At 34.9% G+C, this 19,511-nt stretch overlaps 1 long non-coding RNA gene across 2 annotated transcripts in view; it reads left to right on the forward strand.

Annotated features, from left to right (window-relative positions):
- The window catches only part of LOC140857022 (uncharacterized), a 190,797-nt gene that overhangs the window by 113,951 nt on the left and 57,335 nt on the right, over positions 1-19,511 (forward strand). The gene's annotated exons all lie outside the window — the stretch shown is intronic.

The raw sequence follows: 19,511 nt of genomic DNA on the forward strand, positions 1-19,511 counted from the left end.
GATCTCTCATAGGCTCCTTAGATCAAAGATCAAATTTCGTTCATCTCCAAAATTGAATCTAAACCTCATGTCTAGTGCTAGTTAGATATAATCAATTATTTAATTCTATATGATCCATAACTTAATTCTCAATCAAGTTAATCTATATATTTAATCAAGTCACATACTTTAAAATTGAACATATAGACTTTGATCAATTCTTTCCTACGTCGTTTGACTTTGTGCGTGACTCCATAGGTTCAAATACTAAGTCGATAGTATAGAATTATTTTTTGTACTAATCGAAGTTACCATCTAGTGATGGTTTCTGATGTCTGGATAGGTCGAATTATGGCAAGGCAATATTCAAGAACCTATGCATATGGTTATTGCATAATTCATCCATTTGACTCTGAATGCTCTAGGACGGTCTGGGGTTAAACTATCAATCCTAAATGATCATCCACATTATATTCCAACCTTTCAAATCTATCACATGGAATATCCTGATCAAGATTTTACTAAATTAAAATATAATGATGCATCAGCTCCTATAATCTGGAGAGGTTAATTCCATCTTGAGTTACATACAGACTTCGTAAGTACTAGATTGTACCTAATAGGCTTCCGTCACTATATTAAAAATGCAGGTAGTCCCACATCAAAGCACATTGAGTTGCTTGCAAGTCACTATGGTGATGTCAGGTGTGAGGGATACTTATATCCGTACACTTCACGAGCTGCTCTTGACAGCAGAGCACTCAGCAGGTAGTCATTTGTCAGCGATGATGTACTCCTACATCTCACCTATATACCATACCAATGTCTCCATATTCTTTGATTAAGAGGACAACCAACCCATATGGCATATAATGACCTTCACTCGATAAACATCATCATCTTTTAATGACATATCATTTGATCATGAATATGTTTAAGAACTATATGATAAATCTTCCTTTATCAATTACTTTATAGTTCTGAGGAATTTATCATAACACAAAAGTTCTAGCAAGAAAGATATAACGTTATGATGAATAATGATAAAATAATTTTTATTCATTAATTAATAATTCATATACATATTATAGAATAAATACAATCATCAAATAATTGGCTTTAGGATATATTTTCTAATAGAGAACATAAAAAAATAGAATCAAAAAAAATTGGTACTATAATTATTATTTAGCAAGTAACCTACATTATGAAGTAAAATTTAATTAAATATTAAAAAAGTAAAAAATATGATGATAATATATTAACATACTAACAATATATATCAATATATTGATATTTTATTAATATATTACCGATATATTAATATACTACTAACAAATAATATTAATATACTATTAAATATTAATAATATTTAATATTAATATATTAAGAATATAACATTTTATGAGAGTTAAAAAAATTATAAATAGAAGATTTATTTTATTTGTTAAAAAAGGTATTAATTCCTGAATAGCAATGTTCTAGATTAGAAAAAAGGTAAAGAAAAACAAGGAGAAGAAGAGATAGAAAAAACAAGAAGAAGAAGGAGAGAAGAAAAAAGAAAAAGAAAAATGATATAGAAAAACAAAATTAAAGAAACTTAATATGAAATTGTTATCTAAGAGTTTTTTCTTTGCTATATTCATTAGTTATTGAATTATTTAACTCAAATTTAATGTCAAATTTTTTTGTTCGTACAAAAATTAGCTAACCAAGAGATTTATTGTGATTCATTTGTGATTCTTGAATTGCAGCTCAATTTGGTGATCCAGTTAATAGTATAAGGGATCTGTTATGTCCACTTCATTATTATTGTATTGAATGGTTTGAATAATTTAGTAGATTTGTTACTTTTCTTTGAAATGGTTTTGAGTTTTTCATAATATGGATGAATGATGAGAATTCAAAAAAAAATTGTAAATAGAAGAGTTATTTTATGTGTTAAATAAAAAGATATTAATTCTTGAATAGCAATGTTCTAGATTAGAAAACAAGTAAAGAAAAACAAGGAGAAGAAGAGATAGAAAAAAGAAGAAGAAGGAGAGAAGAGAAAAGAAAAAGAAAAATGATATATAAAAACCAAATTAAAGAAACTTAATATGAAATTGTTATCTAAGAGTTTTGTTATTGAATTATTTAATTGAAATTTAATGTCTAATTTTTTTGTTCCTACAAAAATTAGCTAACCAAGAGATTTGTTGTGATTCATTGGTGAATTTTGAATTGCAGGTCAATTTGCTGATCCAGTTAATAGGATAAGAGATTTGTTATGTCCACTTCATTATTAGTGTATTGAATGGTTTGCATAATTTAGTAGATTTGTTATTTTTCTTTGAAATGGTTTTGAGTTTTTCATATTATGGATGAATGACACTTTACAATTTTTCGGATATTTTGCTATAACTTGAATTGTGACTTATTTTCATATTATTTTTTTGATGTCAATTATTTTTCTATTTGATTGGAAGAATGAATTCAAGAGATATACATAGATAAAATAGAGTAATAAAGATGAACATTCTCAGCCAACAAAAAAATAGATGATCATTGAGCATGAATAAGAATTTGGAAAATGCTGGTGCCAAAAAAAATGGAATAGATCATATGTTATCATTTGGTTGTGAATGATCTAAGAAATTTATATACTATTATATATGAAAGTTTTGAAGATTATGATTAGGAAAAGTGTATAGTGTTGAAACAAAATACATCAGTGGAATCAATAAATAGTATATGCATCAAAATAATGCTGATGGAACATGAACAATGACAAGTACCATGACAACATTTCTATTGAAGATGGTATTGCATTAGCAATGGAGAAGGTATAGTTTGTTGATTTTAAAATATTATGATTTGTATACTATAATTTCCACATACAGTCTTATTAAGATTTAGGTTTAATTTAATTTCAGTTGGTGATCAGCCACACTATGGACAAAGTTCTGCTAGATCTTTCCTCTAGATGTCGAAGTATCTCTAATTAGAATTTTTTTTTGAATTCTTTAAATATAGAATCATATTTAAAAAGGATTTTCTATCATGTAGGAAAATTTATGAAACCTTTGAATCTTGGATTACTTGAGTATCATTGTGGACATTGTGGATCTTTATTTTGGTATAAAGAACATATGCGGAAATCTCAAAATCCATCTAGGCCAATAATTATCCTATGTTGTCATGAAGAAAGAGTGGATTTGCCATTGTTCAAAGAGACTCCATTAATGTTTGCATTTCATTAATTGGTGATAAGATTGATGATGAAATCAATAGTACACAAGGACCATATGTTTTTCAGATCTGTGGTCAAAATCATCATAGAATGAGTTTGTTATTATCCATTTAATGGAGAGAAGCCTAAACTTGCACAAATATATGTGTGTGTGTGTGTGTGTGTCTATATATATGTATATATATATATATATGTATGTATACATACATACATACATACATATATATTGTGTGTGTGTGTGTGTATGTATGTATATAGATATATATATATATGTATACATACATATATATTGTGTGTGTGTGTGTGTGTAGACACACACACACACAATATATATATATATATATATATATATATATATATATATATATATATATATATATATATATATATATATATATATATATGATACTAAACATGATGTGGATAACAGAATGAGAGCATTTAGTTTGAATGATCAATGTTTAGATATAAATCTAGAAATTATAGAGAAATTAATTAAGTTATTTGATGCCAAAAATCAGATTGTTAAAACTTCTAGAATAGCTAGAGATCATTTTAAAGAATCTGATTTTCCATCAGTGCGATTAAAAGTATTAGGAAAGCATCTAGAGGATAGCTCACAATATAATGCTTGCATGGCTTTTAACATAGCAGGATTGATTGTTGGTGATCTTAGTCAAGTAGATTGTCAATGTGATATTATTATTGAACATAAAACTAAAGGTTTAAAATATATTAGTATTTTACATTCAAATTTTATAGCTATGCAGTATCTGATTTTATTTCACATAGTGAAGATGGTTTATAATTGATGTCAAATATAAAGAGCTTTTATACAAATATTATGTTAACAAATAGTATGTTACTATGAGAGAATTCCATACTTATAGAATATAACCAAGACATCATGAAGAAAAAATATTAATAAGAGGTGGAAGATTATTCTTTCAATATGCGATGGATGCCTTTGCATGCATTGAAGAGGAAAGGGTGGATTACATCAGAAGAAATAAGAAAGAATTATAGTCAAAAATTTATCAGGATATCAAAGATGCAGTAGTATGAGGTGATGTTAATGGTAATATAATAAAAAAAAAAATTATTTTCTCATCAAGTTTTATCATGAAAGTCTTAAGATATATGATCCAAAATTATCAAGATGCCATTGCTATTTGTAGATGGCATGGACATTCGTATTTATTTATTATCTTTACTTGTAATGTACAATAGCCAAAAATTTAGGAGGCTTTAAACTTAATTCTTGGTCAAAGAGTTGAGGATATACCTAATACCATCAGCATAGTTTTTAAATGAAGCTTGAAGAATTGATGTCGGATGTAACTAAAAAGCATCATTTCAAAAAAATAGTTGGAGATAAAATACTATTTCTGAGCAGCATATTTTGGTATATAGTAATTACTAAATTTTGATTTATATTCTAAAATACCTAATTTTTTATATTATTTATAGTTTTATATATAGTAGAGTCTTAAAGGCATGGTTTGCCATATGTACATATTTTGGTTTGGCTGGATCTAAAATATAAATATCCAACGGTAGTAGATATAGATTCTATAATTTGTGTGGAGTTGTTAGATAAAAATATTGATCCAAAATGATAAAAATATATTATAAAATTTATGATGCATGCTCCATGTGCAACATGTATGATAAAAGGACATTGCTCAAAATATTTTTCAAAAAAATTTAGACACAAACATCCATTGATAAAAAGAATTCATTGTTCACAAAAGAAGAAATAATGAACGGTATGGTATAAAAAATGGAGTTATGCTTGATAATATATTTATTGTTCCATATAATTTGAACTTTGTTATATATTATCAGGCATATATAAATGTTAAATAGTGCAATAAATCAAAGATAATCAAATATCTATTTAAATATGTCAATAAAGATGTAGACAGAAGAGTCATTATAATAGAGAAAGTAGTGATTGATAGTGGCATAGGAGAACAGCAACATAAGCAAATAGATGAAATCAAAATGTATCTTGATTGTCCATATTTATCTACATATGAAGATGTTAGGTGACTGTTTCAATTCGATATTTTTATTTTGGAGAACAAACAGTGGAATGATTAGTTGTACATCTTTTATTTATGAATAGAATTATCTATCATGAAAATCAAAGTTTATCATCTATTCTCAAAAAAAAGGAGGTAGAAAAAATAATATTTATAGAATAGATGAAGACAAATAAAATATTTGAGGATGCTCAAGAGTTAACGTATGCTGAATTTCCAATAAACTGGATATAGAATATTAAAGATGAAATTTGGACCAAAAGAAAGTAGAAAAATAGAAGTGGTAGAGTAGCCTATATTCATCCCAGCTTTGGTGAACTATATTACTTAAGAATGCTTTTCATAGTGGTTAAAGGAGCCAGGAATTATGATGAAATTAAAAGTACAAATGGTATTATATATCCAACATTTCAATCTATATATAATGCACTTGATTTATTAGGTGATTATAAATAATGGAATGAAGCATTGGATGTAGTATCTTATTGTGCAATGACAACAAAATCGAGATAGCTTTTTGTTACTTTAATAATCTATTATGAAGTAGTAGATCTAGTCAAATTGTTGGAATGCATTGAAAAAATTTTGCAGAGGATATCATCTGTAGATTAAAAAATATATTGGAACTTTTTAATTTATAAATTTTAGAATCATAATTGAAGAACCATGTTTTGCTCAAGTTGGAGAAATTGTTCAATAAAAATTGTTGTTCTCTTTTCGATCATAATCTTCTAATGCCTAATATAGAAATAATAGAAGAATTAAACAATAGATTGTCGAGAGAAGGGTTAGATTATGATATCCATGAGCAATCGAAGGAACATTCAATGTTATTTCAAAAGTTGAATGAAGAACAAAATATTGTTTATGATGTGGTATTGAAGCTATGAATAAAAATAAAGGTAGATTATTTTTTATATATGATCATGGAAGAACAGGCAAAATTTTTCTATGACAGACAATAATTTCAAAAATATGATCAATGGGAAAGATTGTTTTGATTGTTGCTTCTTTGAAAATAGCATCATTTTTGTTATCTAATAGATGAAGCACATATTCAAGATTTAAAAAACCAATTCAAGTTGATGAGTGTTCAACAAGTGGAAAAAAAAATGATACTCAACTGGTGAGGTTGATCGAATCTACAAGTTTGATAGTTTGGGAAGGAGTTCCTATGAATCATAAAAAGACAAAACTTTGAAACATATTTTGCAAACAAAATATACAGAGGAGAATGGCCATTTGGTGGAAAAACCATACTTTTTGGAGGACATTTTAAGCAAATTCTTCTATGGTTGTTGAGAAGAATAAAACAAAAATAGATGATGCATCAATAAATTGTTCATATTTATGAAATTATTGTAAAATCTTTCTTTTAAAAAAAAATATGTGATTGTTGAATAGCAATGTGGATGAAGAATCCAGAATAGCAATATGGATGGAGAATCCAAAATAGCAATATGGATGAAAAATAGCGTTGGTGAATTTTAGCAACTGGATTCTGGATGTTGATAATGGAAAAGTAAGATGAAGAAGAACCATCTTGGATAAAAATTATGGATTCACTACCTATAAAAACTAAAGAAATTCATATTCAACATACTTCTTCTGCTATTTATATAGATTTTGAAAAAAAAAAACTATTATGATCCTATATATCTAAATCAGTGGGCCATAATTATACCCACAAATGAAGTAGTTGATGAAATAAACATGTGTCTGCTATCTCTATTGAATAGTGAAGAAAAAATATATTGAAATTTAGATGCCATATGCAAAACATCAACAAAAGATACTACTGAGAATATTCATATCCTATTAAATTTTTAAATTCTTTAAAATTCAATGGTGTCCACATCATGACCTGTGGTTGAGAAAAAGGTGCCCCAATATTATTATTATGAAATATCAATCAAAGTGCAGATCTTTGCAATGGTGTTAGATTGATTATAACTAATTTAACTATAAAAGCTATAGACATGAAAGTTATTATGGATAGTCATGTTGGTGCCAAAATTGACATTCCTTGGCTTATTATGCAAGTAATTGAAACAAAATGGCCATTTATTTTCAAGAGGAGATAATTTTTAGTGAGACTCTACTATATTATGATAATCAACAAAAGTTAAGGTCAAACATTAGATAAAGTTGGATTGTATCTGCTAGTCTAATATTTAGTCATAGCTAACTTTATGTTGCATGTTTCCATGTTACATTATAACAAGAAATTAAAGTTTTGATTAAAACTGAAGACAAAGAATTGAAAAATTATATCAAAAATATTGTCTACCATGAAATATTTGCTAATTATCAAAAATATCATTTCATAAATTTTATAAAGTTTTGGATATTTAACATTGTATGATTTTTTTGTGATCATACTAGGAAGAAGAAATGGAATATAGTATGTTGTCACAATTATCATTAGAGAGATGGACTTGGAGAATAAAAGTTAGAATCGTAAGACTTTGGGATTCAATAAATCCTAATACTGATAATCAACTACTGAGCATAGATTGCATCCTAATCGATGAAGAGGTTCTAATAACATTTTAACAAATTTTTAATGATATTTTATTATATGAATATTTTATATATTTAAACTTTCTCTAAATATATAGAAAAATACTATTCAAGCATCAATTCATAAAGAAGATACTGGAGTATAATTTAAGAGCATTCTCATTGAAGGAAAGGGGTATTTGTTTGAAAGTTTTAACATTACTGTCAACAAAAAAGTTTCAAAGCTATTGTTCATCGATATATTATCTACATCAATAGATAGATAATTGTTCAGAAAGTTAATGATGATAGTAGCTCTATACCTCTTCCAAAATTTAATTTTATCAATTGGATGAACTACCTGCTAGAAATTACAATGACCTCCATTTAACACCATGCACAAATTTTACCTACCCTTTTTGAAACTTCAATTATGAAAATTACATATATATTTTCTTTATATTAGAACATTTATTTGTGGATGCATGTTATCGGTCTTATAGTAGCTTTTGGATCCCTAAAGTTGATGTTTGTTAGACAAAAGCTGATTTATAAACAAACTCTAGAAATCGAAAATCCAAAGTAAGACACATTAGTCCAATTCCTCTTTTTGATAAGCAGATAGAAATATATTGTTCATTTATCTACATCGCTTATCTTAAAATCATATAATATCATTATGTATATGTAAATACATTTCATGTTTTACATGATGTAAAAGATATCACTTACATTTTGGGCTAAATTTGCCGAAGAAATGGATCTAAACATGATTTGTCAAGTATAGAGGGAAAGCCCTATTGTTATTATCTTGACAGGGATGAATGTCAGAACATATGAAGGTAATTTTTCTATTATATTATCTTTCCTAAAGAAATCACTAATCTTATCACCAAAGTAATCTATATGTTCTGCATTTATGGAAAAAATATGCTTATGAACATATTCGGCATCGAGATTTTACATGAATATAGAAATACCAAAGATAAAAGAATATCAATGGATGTTAGTATAAAAAACTTTATCACATCATGTCTAACAAACATTCCATTTATTCATCAAGATCTAAAAAACATTCTTAAGCATGTGTAGAATAAAAACATCAGTTGCTCCAATCAACTTTATGGAACAAGAAAAATAGAATGTTACTAATCTATAGTATGAATCTACCACCAACAGAAAAATAATCAAAGAGTTACTGAAATTAGATTTGAATGAGTTTAAGGTACAATTAGACATTTAATTATAAAATTTCCATACACTTTAATGTGGAAAATTTAATTTTCTATTTTTTAGGAGTTAAAATTCACATGTCGAGAAAATTTTAAAAAAATAGATACATCATACAGTTGGTGGTAAAATTCATGCTGCAATTGCATAGCCGCAATAAAAATTTATGTTGATAGTTTTTGGTGCAACCATGCGGCAAGAATGATCAACCTTCAGTACTATGGTATGACCATAACATTGTTTTAATTATTTTAATATATTATCTAATAAAACAAATGAACTTCTTGGTAGAAAATGAACTCTTAACCTTATTAGGTATAAATTGAATACTATGGTTGAAGACGGTACTAATGCAACAAACTTTATCATATTTGGAAACTTCACTTAGTAATTAATTGGAATTCCAGCATTTAATCTTGCTGCAGATAGAGGATATGATAGATTCATTCTTCCAGCTACTGTCAAAAAGATTCTCAACAATATCTACATCTTCAGGATCATGTTCGGTTCACAAAATTTAAATGATGGCAGCTTTAGCTTCAAAGTAACACAAATTTTTAAAGAAGACAAATTTGAACTGACAAATTTGTTGGAGCATGATCCCGGCTCCTCCCACAGACCTTGGGTGCAGTGGAACCAGCAACGAACAAATCTGGAGACTTCTGGACTCGATCGAAGGCCCTTGACGAAATCAGCCTGGTTGCTGTCTTCTTCGTCAGCCTTTCGTTCCAGATGAAGAACACCTCTAAGATCACCTCTAAAAAATCCAAGATCTGGTACCCAACCAGATCAGGCCTGGATCGAGGTCTTCCAATTCATAGATCTTAAATCAGGGCATTCTAGATAGGGAAGAAGGTAGATAGAACCAGACCTTGCAGATCTGTCCTGCTGCAAACTTTCCTGTAGATCTGTTGATGGAGATCTCACCCGCACCTCAAACGACCTCAGATCAACTCCAGATCTGAGAGAAACTTGTACCAACCTCTTCGTAAGAGATTCCAAGTCCTGGACCTGATGTTTGGATGGCTGCAAGTGAGGGAGAAGAGAGAGAGTTGGCGGCACAAAGGGGGAGGGGCTAGCGCCTCCCCTGCTTTCCTGCCTTCTATGGACCTGGTGGCAAGAAACCCTAGGGTTTCTTGCTCCTGGGGCATGGAGAATAGCTGGAGAGAGAGGGAGAAGAGAGAGAGAGACTTGGGAGAAAGAGTTTTTGTATTCTTTGGCTTAATCAAACCTATACAGTGCATGTATATATAAACACAGGGTCAAGTGACCCAAACCCAAAACTCCCTTGACCAACTCTATGGGAGATTAAGTTAACCCAAGCCCATGTACACCCATGACTCAACCTAATCTCACCTATCCTGGATCCAGACTTGGCCCATAAAGAGTTGGTCCCTTGAGGCCCACATAACCTAGACCTCAAGAACCCGAAAGGCCCACAGCCTTTCAACCTAGGGCCCAACTAGCCCTAGAGCCTCCATGAAGCCCTCATGAATGATGGACCTTGGCCTTAGCCTTGATCCCCTGAGCCTTGGGCACACCACCTAGATCACAACAATCTCCACCTTGGTGTCCCAAGTCCTCAACCAGCTCCACTCTGTCCATCAGTCGAATCAGCTCAACATATCTCTGAAAGCTGTCCTATGGAAGTACCTTCGTAAGTGCATCAGCTGGGTTCTCCTTGGTGTGTACCTTTACCAACTCCACCTCGCCATCCTCCACAAGCTCCCTGATCCGATGATACCGAATGTCGATGTGCTTTGTCCTTGCATGATAGACTGAGTTCTATGCTAGTAGAAGTGCACTCTGGCTGTCACAGTGCACTCTAATGGCCTCCTGAGTAAGGCCTATCTCCGTCAACAAATCCTTCAGCCAAATTACCTCCTTAGCTGCTTCTGTCAGCCCGATGTATTCCACCTCTATAGTGGATAGGGCCGTGATAGGCTGCAGACTCGATCTCTAAAAAATAGGACCTCCATATAGGCTAAAGATGAAGCCTGTCATAGACCTCCGGGTATCCACATCTCCACTGAAGTCTGTATCTACATAACCGCCAATCAGCCCCTGAGCCTCCCTGGACATGTTAGAGTATCCCACTGCACCTCCTCGCTGTCCGTAGCAGATGCCAACTCCAACTGAACCCGTCAGGTATCTGAATATCCACTTCAGAGCTCTCCAGTGCTCCCTGCCAGGCTACACCATGAACCTGCTAACCTGACTCACTACATGAGCGATGTCTGGCCTACAACAAACCATCGCATACATCAAGCTCCCAACTTCTGAAGCATAAGAAACCATCTCCATCTCCTGAGCCTCCATCGCAGTCTGTGGCGCCATGGTCTTCGAGAGTCTGAAGTGACCGGCAAGTGGCAGCTCCATCAGCTTTGCTCCCTTCATCCCGAACCTCTCTAAGACCTTCTGTATGTAGCCCCCTGAGATAGATGCAGCACCCTCCGGGCTCGGCCTCTGAAAATCTTCAGGCCTAGGATCTTCCTTGCGGGGCCCAAATCCTTCATCTCAAACTCTCGAGACAAGGATGCCTTCAGATCCTGCACAACCTTCCTACTCTTGCATGCTATAAGCATGTCATCCACATATAAGAGTAGGAACACCCTAGAACCATCCTCAAGAGACTGAACATAAACATAGGGATCAAACTCGCACCTGGAAAGTCCAATGCTGCGCACATAGGAGTCGAACCACTTGTACCATTGCCTCGACGACTGCTTCAGCCCATACAGTGACTTTTGCAACAAACAAACCATTCCCTCTGATCTTGGATCCCTGAAACTGGGTAGCTGCTCCATGTAAATCCTCTCCTCCAAATGCCCATGGAGGAATGCCGTCTTGACATCCATCTGCTCCAGCTCTAAATCCTGAGCTGCTACAATGCTCAGCAATACTCTGATGGAAGTATGTCTGACGACGGGAGAGAAGACCTCGCTGAAGTCGATGTCTTCCTTCTGGGAGTATCCCTTGGCCACTAACCTCGCCTTGAATCTGATACCTCCCTGCTCTGAAGGCCCTTTCTTGCAATTGTAGACCCATTTGCAACCAATGGGCCTCTTCCCCTGTGGCAACTGCACCAATCGCCACGTCTGATTCTGGTGGAGAGACTACATCTCCTCGGACATCGCCTGGACTCATCGCTCTCTATCCTGGCTCTCAATAGCCTCCTGATACGTATATGGATCTCCATTTGCTGTCACCAGGGCATATGACAGTGTCTCCTCGAAGCCATATCGGTCCGGTTACCTGATGGTCCTCTTGGGCTTGTGTAGGGCAACACTGATATCAGTCCTCGGTCCAGCTCGCTCCTGCTGGACCTCTCCGCCTCGATCATCTGTCCGAGTCCTCTCCACTTGTGGAGACACCTTAGGTAGGTTCTCCACCTGAATATCATGTCCTCCCATAGTACCTGTAAGAGGCAAAATCAAAGAGGTAAGCTGTCCAGCAGCGCTCTGCTGGACCTCCTCTTGCTCCTGCTGCTCCTCCATGCCTGCTCGCCTCCGTAGGACTGACTCTTCATCAAAAGTCACATCCCGACTAATGATGACCTTCTTTTCCAAGGGATCCCACATCCTGTATCCCTTAACTCCTTGCGAATAGCCTAGAAACACCATCTTGCGTGATCTGACGTCTAGCTTGCTCCGCTCACCAGCTCCAATGTGCATATAGGCCGTGCACCCAAATACCCGTAGATGGCCCAGCCCAACTGTCCTCCCAGACCACACCTCCTCTGGAAGCCTACCATCCAACCTGGTGTGAGGTGACCGATTGACCAAGTAACCTGCTGCGTCAACTGTGTAAACCCAGAACTCCTTTGGAAGCCCTGCCTGCAGCCTCATGCATCGTGCCTTTTCTAGAAGTGTTCTGTTTATCTTCTCAGCCACCCCATTCTACTGTGGAGTCCCCTTAACTGAGAAGTGTCTCCTGATCCCACACTCCTCACAGTAGTCCTGAAACTCTCTGCTGGTGTACTCTCCGCCATTGTCTGACCTCAGACACTTCACGCTCCTCCCCTGCTCCTTCTCCATCTCAGCTCTCCATATCTTGAACTTGGTGAAGACCTCTGACTTCTCTCTCATGAAGTAAATCCAGAGTTTCTTTGAGAAATCATCAATCAGGGTCATGAAGTATCTGGCCCCATTCCTAACTGAAACTGGGGCTGGTCCCCACACATCCATGTGTACTAACTCCAGAGGGGCTGCACTGCGGATTATACTGATGTTGAACTGAACTCTCCTCTGCTTTCCCATTTGGCAAGGTTCACAGATCTCTTCTGTAGCACCATCCTCCAGATCAGAGATGAGTCCTCTCCTGCTCAACTCCCTCAGCCCCTTGTCACCCATGTGGCCTAGGCGGTAGTGCCACATCCTGTAAGCCCCCTGCTGGTCCTGTGCTGCAGCTGCTGCATCAGACTCTCCGATCATCATAGATCCCTTCATGCGATAGAGGTTATTGTCTAACCTCCTGCCTCTCATCACTACCATAGCTCCATTGAAGATGTTCAGTACTCCGCTTCTAGCCCTACTGTTGAAGCTGTATCCACTGCGCTCCAAGTAGCCTAGTGACACCAGATTCTTTTCTAGCTCCGGGACGTGCTTTACATTTGTCAATGTCCTCACAATCCCATCAAACATCCTCACCCTGACTGTCCCTATCCCAGCCACCTTACAAGAATGATTGTCGCCTAGAGTCACTGATCCCTCATCTGTCTTGGTGTATGTTGCAAACCAAGACCTGTGTGGTGTGTAGTGATGTGAGCATGCAGAGTCTAGTGTCCACTCCTCTGAGTAATGCCTATGACCATCTGATACCACAAGTAGATCATCCTCCACCTGCTGCCTAGCAACTGCACTCACTGATTCTGAGCCACTTCTTTCTCCCTTCTTGCTCTTCCATAGTGGACATTCTCGCTTGAAGTGCCCGAACTCATTGCACTTGAAGCATTTCATCTCTTTCTTTCCCTTCCTAGACTTGGACCGCTCCCTGGACTTGCTTCTGCCTCTGCCTCTACTTGTCCTCTCCCCTACTGCCAAACCCTCCTGGAGAGCCCGATCTCTGGTCAACTTTTTTCTTTGCTCATTAGACCTCAGCACCGAGACCATGTCCTCATATTCCAGAGTCTCCTTGCCGTAGAGCAGTGTAGTCACCAAAGAGTCATATGATCCTGGTAGCGAACACAAAAGCAACAGGAACTTGTCCTTCTCATCCAGCTTCACCCCGATATTCATCAATTCCGTGCACAACTGGTCAAACCTCTGAATGTGGTCAATCACATCAGATCCCTCCTGCATCCGAAGACTATACAACCTCTTCTTCAGCATTAGCTTGTTGCACATATTCTTCCCCATATACATGGTGTGCAACTTCGACCAAAGGCCCTTCGGGGTCTTTTCTTCCAGCACTGAATACAACGTTGCATTCGCCAAACATCCTCTGATCATCGAGCATGCTTTCTTCTCCAACGATGCCCACTGTCTATTTGTCATTCCCTCAAGCTTCTCATCCAAAGCCTGATCCAGATCTGCTTGCACCAGAAGATCCTCCACCCGGATTTTCCACATGAAAAAATTTTTCTTGCCATAAAACTTCTCGAAATCAACCTTCATATTGCTGCCTATGACTGGATCCAAGCCAAACAAGCAATATAAAATCAAAAAGTGTAGAATATATCTTGATGGTACCTTGCTGAAAATTTTCAGCACTTGGGATCTTTAACTTCTCATGCTTGGAACTGCTTCCTCACCAACCTGGCTCTAATACCAACTATTGGAGCACAATCCTGGCTCCTCTCACAGACCTTAGGTGCAGCAGAACCAGCAACGAACAAATCTGGAGACTTTTGGACTCGATCGAAGGCCCTTGACGAAATCAGCCTGGTTGCTGTCTTCTTCGTCAGCCTTTCATTCCAGATGAAGAACGCCTCTAAGATCACCTCTAAAAAATCTAAGATCTGGTACCCAATTAGATCAGGCCTGGATCGAGTTCTTCCAATTTGTATATCTCAAATCGGGATATTTTAGATAGAGAAGAAGGTAGATAGAACCAGACCTTGCAGATCTGTCCTGCTGCAGCCTTTCCTGTAGATCTGTTGATGGAGATCTCACCCGCACCTCAAACGACCTCAGATCAACTCCAGATTTGAGAGAAACTTGTACCAACCTCTTCGCAAGAGATTTCAGATCCTGGACCTGATGTTTGGGTGGCTGCAAGAGAGGGAGAAGAGAGAGAGTTGGCGGCACAAAGGGGGAGGGGCTAGCGCCTCCCCTGCTTTCCTGCCTTCTATGGATCTAGCGGCAAGAAACCCTAGGGTTTCTTGCTCCTGGGGTATGGAGAATAGCTGGAGAGAGAGGAAGAAGAGAGAGAGAGACTTGGGAGAAAGAGTTTTTGTATTCCTTGGCTTAATCAAACTTATACAGTGCATGTATATATAAACACAGGGTCAAGTGACCCAAACCCAAAACTCCCTTGACCAACTCTATGAGAGATTAGGTTAACCCAAGCCCATGTACACCCACGACTCGACCTAGTCTCACCTATCCTGGGCCCAGACCTGGCCCATAAAGAGTTGGTCCCTTGAGGCCCACATAACCTAGACCTCAAGAACCCGCAAGACCCACAGCCTTTCAACCTAAGGCCCAACTAGCCCTAGAGCCTCCATGAAGGCCTCATGAATGATGGACCTTGGCCTTAGCCTTGGTCTCCTGGGCCTTGGGCACACCACCTAGATCACAACAAAATTTATATGAAAGTTTTTCATCTAGACCTCCATCTCAAATTCTAAAAGAATCTATTTTTACAACTCCTGAAAAATAGATTGAGCATACCTTACATCAAAGAAATCACCAAGTACCATATGGTGTGATGCATTAACCATCTATTTTGTTCTGTGTTTTAAATTTTTTGAAAAAAAAAAAAGATTTTACATTGATCATGTAGAAGACCATTGATACAATCACAAGCAAAAAAGTCAAAATCCAGGTGATGTAGATTGTTCATTATTTATAAATTATTCATTATTTAGCTATTAATTATAATCTCTAAATTTGTTTCATCACTAAGTTCTTTTAGATGAATTAGACACTAACAAAATTTTTCCCCTTCTTTTCCTCATCTCTAGCAAACGGTCTACCACTGATGAGAATTGACAATATATTCCAAGACCTCCTCTTCTCTATTTTGCTTAAAACCCACCGTGTAGCGCAAGTCATACACTAGTGTATCACTATACTCATACTCTTATTCTCTTTTTTAAGAATATTGATCGTCCTACCTTTATTGAACAAGTCTCTCTTGGCTTACCTCTTTACTATATTTAAGGAAGAAAGGAGAAAAATATATCAGCCAAAAATGGGATTGATTTTATCAAGTTATGCAATTCTTGCCATTGAGTCTTTGGATTCTTCCTCATCAAAGAATCTCTTGCACATAGTGCATGTATAATCATAAACAACCCTCACTGATTTAGGCCATGGAATTAATAGAATGGTCAACAATTACCAATGAGTGAAATCAAATAAAAGTCATCCTTTTGTTATTTATCCCATTTAGGATTAGATGATGCCAATTAAAAGTCAATTACTGATTTCACAAATTGATGTTTTTCATTTCTTACGAGGACTCCATCAGAAGTCATATTTGATATTGTGAATATAGCATATATAAATGTTCAATTATAGATGTAGACATTTTGTAGGATGGGCATGGGCTAGGTCAGTGGAAACTAACTTGAAATAAAATAGACTAAGGCTCAAAAACTTGTCCATTCTTTGAGATTCTCTTGAGTCTGACTTTGGGTTTCTAGTCTTTTTCTTTGTGAGAAAAGTTTTAGGTTAGTCTTTGGCTCAATTTCACCTCAAATTAATCAAATCAGTGTCCCTTTGCACACCAGGTTCTTTCCTTCTTGCTCTCATTGTGTTGTAATACCCAACTGATCCATGATTTATCTTGTCATGAGCAACATTGCTGGTTTCCATGACCTGTGGATATGCATTACAACAATAAGTCTTTGGGACAATACAAAAATACTTAAGAGGCTTAAGCCTAAAGACTATTTAGCACAATTAGCATCCCCACTCATTAAAGTCAGACTTATGACAAAAGAGAAATATTAACTTAAATGTATTTGTGTGATGCCTTCAAGCCACATTCTCAACAGCTTAGTGTAAAACGAGCTGCAAACAGTTTCTTTTCTTGATCTCAATCTTTGGCTATCTATGTTTAGATGCAAATGGATATCTTTATGTCCAAACTATCTCTGCATTATTAACTAAATCTCAATTGGCTTACCTTTTGCCTTAAGAGAGCAAGAAGAAAGTAGTCTTAAGAAGTTAAAGTATATCTTTGAAATTACATATATAATTTTGTGAGAGAACAACTTTCACAGCTAATAAAAAATAGGAAATGTTATACATAAAATCCCAACCATCCACGCTTATGTCCATGGCACTTGTTCAACACTAGTATTTAAAGACCTAGGCATCTCTAATGTATGTTTAAAAATAAATAATAAATCATCAAATATTAACATAAATATGAAACTAAAGGTAATAAACTGAGTGGACAAAATCAACACTAGGAGAAAGTTGGGCCTCAGGTTTGGAGAGGAGGGAATACTTCGAAAGGACGCATTTTACCCCACGTCATGATGATTGTGCTGTGCTAACTTTCCTTTAGCCGTAATGAAAAATAAATAAATTAGCAGTTGAAATGTGCATTAGTAATCCATCATAAATGTGGGCTGTGTGTCTGTGCATCAAGCATTTTTGCTTGTAATGATTGGAAACTAGATGACAACCTTGTCAAGTTTCAAGACATTTTTGCTTGATTAAAAACTTTTCTAAGATTTGTCACTTATTTCTTACAATTATTTTAATTATTCTAGATTTGAATAAATGGGATGGAATTTAATCTTAAATTTTAGCATTTACTAAAATAATTGATTAGCTACATAGTTTTTGCAAGAACTGTAGGATGATGTTAAGTAAGAAACCTATCATGTACGGTTAAAATCATAAGATGATAGTTTTTATTAGATTAGTGGGACTAATTTGTGAGTAATTATGATAGAGTATTATTCTATTTAATGGACTGTCTCCATCTTTTTGGGGTTCTTTTTAGAATAAAATACTTTATTTATTGGTTTCGGCATTAAAAATGGGCTATAATTGCACATTATAGTGCATGAGATGTATTAACATTTGCAAGTTGATATCATTGTGCTGTTTTCTACCAAAAAAAGATATTGTTGTTGTAATACCCCGGTTTTGTATAGAATTTTTAGATTATATGTGGTTTCTTTTGTGTTAGCTTAAGTTTTTAGGATTGACCTTATAAGCCACTTAATCTCAATTATAATTTACTTTGAATTAAACTTATCTAACCAAAATTTATTGAAGCCATTTAAGCATAATTTGTGACTATCCACCATTATGGGTCCTGAAAATTTTTTAAGTCTGGAAATTAACACCTATATGGAGGGCTATATAAAATATATATTTTTTAAAATCAAAATTAACGGTTATTGATCTTTGGATGTTAATGAGCCACAAAATAATTTCTAAAAAATTTTTGAGACCCTTTAACCTATCTATTCTGAAGAAGGAAAGTTTTAAAAGTTTCGAATTTAGAAAAATTTGAATTAGAACCCAAGTTCTGACTTCTTATTCTTAAAAATTTTAATTTTTTTGATATTTTTATTGATTTCAAATAGAGAGATATTTTTTTTTATATTTATATTTTAAAGTTAATAGAAAGTAAAATAAATGAGGACATTAACTTCGACTCGAGATTAGAGGAGTCGACTCGAGTCACGGGAAGCTTAAGCGGTGAGCTTGGCCAAGAAGCTTCAATTTGGAAATTTAAAATTTGTTTCAAAGGGATGATTCAGCAGCTAATTTCATATAAATTAAGGGGTGGAAAACCAAAGTTTTGGCTGGATAAAACATAAGATTGACACCTAGCAAGCATGGGTTTTAAATTATTCAGTTTACAAGGGATATCAACCGGTTTCATTGTTTTTCTGTTTTAGCTCCTGAGAAAAATGAGTAGCAGAGGAAGAATAGAGAGGGAAAGAGGCTGGGGAAAGGTGAGCTTTTAGTCATGAATCATGGGAAAATATAGCTACCAAAGGGATTTCTAGAAATGAATTGATTTAAAGAGGAATAGTAGCTGAAAGTGGAAAAAGAAAGAAATTTGTTTGTTGGCAGGAGGGGTCTTAGCCATTAGAAGTGAGTTGATAATATACTTTATGACATGCTTTGTATCCTCTAAACTCTCTTGGCATGCTTATTTCAGGTTATTTGTCCCTATGAATAATTGATATATCATATGCTACACTCCTTATGGATCTTTAGCAAATTGAAACTTTATTTTAACATCTTATTTTCAGCGTATGTGTGTTCACGAATATATTGGAGATTATTTTATTTCTTATGATGAAAGAGCTTTGGAAAATATTTTGACTTTCTCAATTGCTAAAACTTATGTGAATCTTGGGACAAGCATCTTTAAAC

The sequence above is a fragment of the Elaeis guineensis genome, chromosome 4, assembly GCF_000442705.2.
Source record: "Elaeis guineensis isolate ETL-2024a chromosome 4, EG11, whole genome shotgun sequence".
Lineage (NCBI taxonomy): Eukaryota > Viridiplantae > Streptophyta > Magnoliopsida > Arecales > Arecaceae > Elaeis > Elaeis guineensis.